General features: G+C 41.0%; 1 long non-coding RNA gene across 3 annotated transcripts; it reads right to left on the minus strand.

Annotated features, from left to right (window-relative positions):
• Positions 1-2,129: 2,129 nt before the first annotated feature.
• LOC134217403 (uncharacterized) lies at positions 2,130-3,287 on the minus strand. 3 transcript variants are annotated; one of them, XR_009981025.1, is made up of 4 exons: positions 3,242-3,287; positions 2,820-2,888; positions 2,563-2,762; positions 2,130-2,486 (listed from the first exon to the last, which is right to left on the minus strand). It is a non-coding gene; the product is annotated as an uncharacterized LOC134217403 (long non-coding RNA). The 3 variants fall into 3 exon arrangements; XR_009981026.1 differs by having other exon boundaries at positions 3,169-3,270; XR_009981027.1 differs by lacking the exon at positions 3,242-3,287 and adding an exon at positions 3,212-3,237.
• Positions 3,288-7,816: the final 4,529 nt, after the last annotated feature.

Here is a 7,816-nt window from a genome sequence, read left to right on the forward strand (position 1 = left end):
TTTAATTTTAATTTAATTTTAATTTAATTTTAATTTAATTTTAATTTAATTTTAATTTAATTTTAATTTAATTTTAATTTAATTTTAATTTAATTTTAATTTAATTTTAATTTAATTTTAATTTAATTTTAATTTAATTTTAATTTAATTTTAATTTAATTTTAATATAGAATATAGAAGACCGCTTCGGAATCGGCGGCGGCTGTAGTGTAAATTTCAAAACTGCTTCCTTCCTATAGTCTATACATTATAAAACACGGGAGGAAAAAGATAAAATTATAATTTCATAATACATTACCTTAATTAAGCTAAATGTGGGTAATCTAAATATATAACAATTATTTTGGTAAATATAGAAAATTTCTAAGACGATTTTTATTGATAATTTATTTACATTCATCTGTTATTCGAGGCAGTTATGTATATTATGAACATTCTGCCTCGGATGACTGCTGAATGTAAATAAATCAACATGAAAGCCCTTTCAAAACAACCCTCACAACTCCCTAACCGCTCACTGCGAAACATTGCTAACGTTATACTAAAGTGAGGCTAACAGGTTAGATTAAATTATGCAACTTACATAAACATATCTAACAAAAGTGTTGCAGATCTGTCTAATTTTAGTCTCATTTTACCCTAACGTTAGTGAGAAAATTAGAGTAACTTTCTAACAGGTTACACTCATGTTAGGGTCAAGTTAGAGTAACCTTGTTTGCTGGGTAAAAGCTGAAATATTTTCCATATTATTTTTGCCTTTCTCGTACAACAAAGTTGTTTCTCTTTTGCTTTGAATGTCGTAAAAGTGATTTTAATTCTATTAGTTATTAACTGATATTGTTCTTTGCAATTTGTAATTTATTGTCATAACGGAAGCCTACAGGTTATAGCCTACAGGATAACCTCTTCACGTGGTCCATAATCTTCGTGTCAGTACGCGACTGTCCTTGCTTCAGAATGACGGTAAGCCCTCGGAAGTTTTGCCATTTCGTCCGGGATTCCGGCAACGGCTACGTCGGAGATCTCTGACAGTTCTAGGATTAGATTTCATAGTTCCGTTGGTGACACCTGCAAGGCATAACATTTGGTTTAAATTTACTTCTATTTACAGTGGTCAGCACTGAGGAACCGGGACGAAGAAGGTGAAAAAATGACGATTCGCTTGATTCTATTGTCAACGGCTTGGAAGTTCATGAGGGCATCGAAATAGATAACGAGGCGTTTGGAATCGTATCAAACGAGATGGCAGCTCATGCCGGCACTGCAACCGTCGGACCCGCAGTGAATATAACAAATCCGGCCCACGCAGAAGAAGTAGCTCCGACGATGGAAGCGAAGGAAGAACAAGATACGGAGAAACAAGTGTCCGATGATGAGCCCAAATTGGCACCAATCGATAACGATATCAATAATTTAGAACCGGAAGAAACAGCACCAGCAGAAATGAAAGGGAGTGGTGAAGACGACTCTGGGACAACAGACGGTGCTACAGTTCCTATTGAAAAACATTTCTTTTCAACCGAAGTACAGCCTAATTCCGACGATACTACTTCTCTTGATGCCCCTGCTGAAGAGCCTTCACCCACTGCAGTCGATTCTGTTGTAGATAACGAACAAAGGAAGCTGGACGAACCTCTACCAACAGAACAGCTACTACTGAAAATGAACCAATTCAGGAATCTCTTGATACCGACAAACCTCCATCGTCGGCTGAAGTTCTCCAAAAAAAAAACTGAAATCGATTCAGCTGATGACGGCTGATGAGGCTAAGATGCCTAAACATTCACACAAAGAACTACCAGATACCGATATTGTGCCTCCGCAACCACTACACACAAAAAAAATCGTTGGTAAAAGTTAAAGAAACGTTGGTAAAACTGAGAAAATCAGTTAGTGATTTTCAGTAGAAAGTATAACATTGTTAAATTTACCACTACAAAAATGTCACTTCGCTGAGAACTTCGACAAGAGTCGACTTTTCAAAATAACATTATCTTCTCAGAACTAAATGTGTATTTCACATTAGAATGCACTAGTGATCCTTTCAAAACAAGTTGTGAGCGCTGTCAATTTCAGAAGGGCATGTTAAAAAAAAATTATACTCATTTTCAAAAATGACAATTTCGTTTCTAGTTTATTTATTTACTTATTTAAATTATTTTTGTGTTTTGGGTTTACATTATCTCAAATAGTTGGTTATTTTTCTGCATGTTATGGAGAGAGATAAACAGTTCCTCCTCAGCGTCAACATTATCAGGTCTGGAGTTCTGCCAGCAGTTATCATTTCTGCTGCAGGTGAAACTGGATCCGCCTTGGAGGAAGATGTAACGAAAAATTGGTGGTCATGGACGGCATCAGGGCCAGTGTAGGCGAGCTCGTATACGCGGTGGCTGCCAATCTTCAGATGACGTACACTTATGTTAGAGAATGATTCGGTGGCATATGGGCTGGTGCATCACATTGCGGGGCAATTATGCTGTTTCCTGCTGAGGATGAGACGTATTATTCGCAAACTATTTCAGATGGACTTGGGATACGTTTGGAACATATTTTATACTTTACCTGTAGCGGTGCTCATCTTGCAAACCCAGCTTTCCTAGACGATAGTGACGGTGATGCGTATACAGGCTGCCTTTGTGGAATGTTTAGATGACGTTGAGGGTGACGAATCAAGAGATTATCCGAAACGTTAATCGGCATTCCCGAAGATCTGCTCTTCCTATTGGTAACATCACGATAAACATCTCTCGTTGCTTAATTTCCTAAATGTAATATAAACAATAAATCAATTGATAGGAAATGTATTATACAAAACCCACCTTACTACAATTATCTGTCGAGCTAATCCCGGAGCTATCAGAGGAGGCGTTTGACTAAATTCTGTTTTTCTGCAATTGACAAATCCAAGTGATAAAAAGAAGAAGACATGCGATGGTGAGAAACAACAAAATCGTTCATGGCGAAGTATACGGCAACGATTTTAAAATGTCCGTATAAAATTAAAAACCAATTCTAATTAAAAACTAATCAATGTAAAGTGCGAGAAAAATGGAAATCTATATTTTAGGTGCATGACACGAAAATTTTTTTTTTTTTTGAATAATGTGTTCTAAATCTAGCTTTTCATTTTTCTCGCACTTTACATTCATTAGTTTTAAATTAGAATACCTTTAGAATTTTATACGAGCATTTTAAAATCGCCGCCGTATACTTCGCCATGAACGATTTTGTTGTTTCTCACCATCGCATGTCTTCTTCTTTTTATTTCTTGGATTCGTCAATTTTCCCGCCGACAAATGAAAACAGAAAAATTGACAGTTCAGTCAGTGGCCAGATATTTTTTTTAGACAGCGTTGCCAAATTTAAAGAAAGCAATGAGCTCATTTAACATTTTTCGATCTCTTGAAAGAAAAACTTTAGAACTTGAATTTACATTTTTTTATTTATAAATAATTTCTAGAAATGAAAGTTTTTGTCTCATATTAACAGTTGCATTATTTAAATTTACCAAAATTAGTATAATTTTAAAATGAAAGTGCAAAATTATCAAAAACACAATTTATTTTTTCTCTGTGTACCAGAGGAATTAGCTAAGGAGGATACGACAATTGAGTAGGTTCAAGCCGTAGTTGGGGCTACAACCGAAGAGCTCTTAGAATCTGATGTGGTGTCAGTTTTTCCTTCAATGGAATTGTTCCAATCTTGTGAACCTGAATCCGCCAGCGAAAGCGGATGATCCTTCCGCTTCGAGTGCAGTTTCCGTTTTTAGCACTGTGTCGTCGGCTGTCGAGGATAATACAACACCCGTATTGGATAATTTCTTAGAAAAGAATTAAACGATTGTTGGATCACAACCCGCTATTGAAGCAATCGAACCCAAATCAACTGAACCCTCCGAAGCAACTGAAGTTTATGAACAAGTTGTCAAAAGCATTAACCTTGAAGTTCATTCATTGCCGGTGGAACCTTCGGATCAACCTTCTTCCGCTCAAGTGATCTCCGGTGAAATGGAAACCATTCCTTCTGCCATATTGTCGGAAAACTTTTCGACGGGATTCCGATGAGGATCCCTTCGAGATTTCGAATCCTTTCGGGACTCCAACGGGAATTCTTTTGAGAATCCTTTCGGGATTCCGACGGGAACCTTTTCGAGATTCCGACGGGAATTCTTTTGAGAATCCTTTCGGAATTCCGATGGGAATACTTTCAGGATTCCGACTGGAATTCTTTCGGGGTTTCGAAGGGAATTCTTTCAGAATTCCGACGGGAATCCTTTGTGGGCTCCTACGGGAATCCTTTTGAGAAAACTAGGGATTCCAACGGGAATCCTATTGAGAACACTTTCGGGATTCCGACAGAAATCCTTCCGGGATTCCGACAGAAGTCCTTCCGGATTCCGACGGGAATTCTTTCGGCATTCCAACGGGAATTCTTTCGGGATTCCGATGGGAATCCCTTCGAGATTACGACGGGAATTCTTTTGAGAGTCCTTTCGGGATTCCGACAGGAATATTTTCAAAATTCCGACGGGAATATTTTCGAGATTCCAACAGGAATCCTTTCGGGATTCCGACGGTAATCTTTCCGGGATATCAATGAGAATCCTTCCGGCATTCCGACGGGAATCCTTCCGGGATTTCGACGGGAATGCTTTCGGGATTCCGACGGGAATACTTTCGGGATTCCGACGGAAATATTTCGGGATTCCGATGGGAATCCCTTCGAGATTCCGAAGGGGAATTCTTTTGAGAATCCTTTCGGGATTCCGACGGGAATCCTTCCGGGATTCCGACGGGAATGCTTTCGGGATTCCGACGGGAATACTTTCAGGATTCCGACGGAAATATTTAGGGATTCCGATGGGAATCCCTTCGAGATTACGAAGGGAATACTTTCGGGACTCCGAGGGGAATTCTTTTGAGAATCCTTTCGGGATTCCGATGGGAATCTTTTCGAGATTCCGACGGGAATTCTTTTGAGAATCCTTTCGGAATTCCAACGGGAATACTTTTAGGATTCCGACGGGAATCCTTTCGAGAACACTAGGGATTACAACGGGAATCCTATTGAGAACACTTTCGGGATTCCGACGGAAATCCTTCCGGGATTCCGACAGAAATCCTTCCGGGATTCCGACAGAAATCCTTCCGGGGTTCCGACATAAATCCTTCCGGGATTCCGACAGAAATCCTTTCGGGATTCTGACGGGAATTCTTTCGGGATTCCAACGGAAAGCCTTTCGGGATTCCGACGGGAATTCTTTTCGAATTCCGACAGGAATTCTTTCGGGATTCCGATGGGAATCCCTTCGAGATTCCAACGGGAATCCCGTTGATATTCCGACGGGAATCCATTCGGGACTTCGACGGGAATTCTTTTGAGAGTCCTTTCGGGATTCCGACGGTAATACTTATTTCGACGGGAATCCTTTCGAGATTTAGACGGAAACCCTTTATGGGCTCCGGCTGGAATCTTTTTGAGAAAACTTTCTGGATTCTAACGGAAATCCTTTTGAGAACACTTTTGGGATTCCGACGGAAATCCTTTCGGGATTTCAATGGGAATCCTTTTGAGAACACTTACGGGATTCCGACGGGAATCCTTTCGAGATTTAGACGGAAATCCTTTGTGGGTTCCGTCGGGAATCCTTTTGAGAAAACTTTCTGGATTCTAACGGGAATCCTTTTGAGAACACTATTGGAATTCAGACGGAAATCCTTTCGGGATTTCAACGGGAATCCTTTTGAGAACACTTTCGGAATTCCGACGGGAATCCATTCCGGACCCCGACGGGAATTCTTTTGAGAATCCTTTCGGGATTCCGACGGAAATCTTTTCGAGATTCCGACGGGAATTCTATTGAGAATCCTTTCGGGACGATGACGGTAATCTTTTCGAGATTTCGGGAGGAATCCTTTCAGGATTCCAACGCGAATCCTTCCGGAATTCCAAGGGTAATCATTTAGGGATTCCGACGGGAATACTTTTGGGATTCGTACGGGAATACTTTCGGGATTCCTACGGGAATACTTTCGGGATTCCGACGGGAATACTTTCGGGATTCCGACGGGAATTCTTTCGAGATTCCGATGGGAATCATTCCGGGATTCCGACGGCAAACCCTTCGAGATTCCAACGGCAAACCTTTCTTGATTCCCATGGGATTATTAGTTAGTTATTAGTTCCTGACTAAAGTATACTAGGTATATGAATGAACATATAAATATTTATATATAAGTAGAAATCAATTTGATTTGGTCTATAGAATTGAACTGACTTATTTCTTTTTAATTTTCAATTTCTATTCGGGATTCCGAAGAGAATGCTTTCGGGAATTATTTTCGAAATCGGAAGGGAATCCTTCTGGGGTCCCGCAGCGAATTATTCCGGAATCACGCAGCAAATCCGTCTGGAATTCCGCAGGGAGCCTTACTGAGCTTCCGCGAATCATTCAGGGATTCCGCAGGGAGTCCTTCCGATATTCTACAGGGGATTCCGCAGGGAATCCTTCCGAGATTCTGCAGGGTATCCTTCCGGGAGTCTCAGGGAATCCTTCCAAAACTTTGCAGGGAAACCTTCCGAGATTCTACAGTCCATCCTTCCGAGATTCTGCAGGGAATCCTCCAGAAATTCTGCGGAAAATATTTCCTATCTTGCCTATCTATCCTGCCGTTCTACGCATAATTGTCCCATGTACATAGGAAATCCCAGCAAACATGGGACAAATTCCCGTTCATACTGCGTATGACGGCAGTATCCTTCCTAGCTTATCCAGGGAATTCTTCCGAGATCCTGCCGCAAATTCTTTCAAAATTCTGCAGGAAATCCTTCCGAGATTCTGCAGGGAATCCTTCTGGGTTTCTGCAGGGAATCCTTCCAAGATTTTGCAGCCTATCCGTCCGAGATTCTGATGGGAATTCTTCCAAAACTCTGCAGGGCATCTTTCCGGGATTCTGCAGTGAATCATTCTGAGATTCGGCAGGAAATCCTTCCGAGATTTTTCATTCCATCCTTCCGAGATTTTGCAGCCTATTTTTCCGAGATTCTGCAGGGAATTCTTCCAAAACTCTGCAGGAAATCTTTCCGGGATTCTGCATGGAATCGTTCCGGGATTCTGCAGGAAATCCTTCCGAGATTCTGCAGGGTATCTTTCCAGGATTATGCAGGGCATCTTTCCGGGATTCTGCAGTGAATCCTTCAGGGAAATCTTCCGGGATTCTGCAGTGAATCCTTCTGAGATTCGGCAGGTAATCCTTACGAGATTTTGCAGCCCATCCTTCCGAGATTCTGCAGGGAATCTTTCTGCGATTTTGCGGAGAATCCTTCCGAGATTCTGTAGGGAATCCTTTCGAGATTCAGTAGGAAATCCTTTCATGATTCTGAAATTAATCCTTCTGGAATTATCCTGCTGGGAACTCTTCCGGGATTCCTTACTTGATTCTGCAGGGAATTCTTCCGAAATTTTGCAGCCTATCCTGCCTGGATTATCCTTCCGAGATCCTGCTGCAAATCCTTCCGAAATTCTGCAGGAAATCCTTCCGAGATTCTGCAGGGAATCCTTCCGGGTTTCTGCAGGAAATCCTTCCAAGATTTTGCAGCCTACCCTTCCAAGATTCTGCAGAAATCCTTCCAGGATTTCGAAGAATTTTATAAGGGTTCCCTTCTTCCGTAATCTCAGTAGTATTTTCTTTGGCATCCCTGAAGGATCAACCTTCGGCATCAACGGAAGAATTTCCTTAGGAATCCCCGAAAGTTTCTCTGCAAAATCCTGGAATCCCTGTAAAATCCTGCTAGGACTTTCTTCAGAATCCCGGAA

The sequence above is a fragment of the Armigeres subalbatus genome, chromosome 2 (genome assembly GCF_024139115.2).
Source record: "Armigeres subalbatus isolate Guangzhou_Male chromosome 2, GZ_Asu_2, whole genome shotgun sequence".
NCBI lineage: Eukaryota > Metazoa > Arthropoda > Insecta > Diptera > Culicidae > Armigeres > Armigeres subalbatus.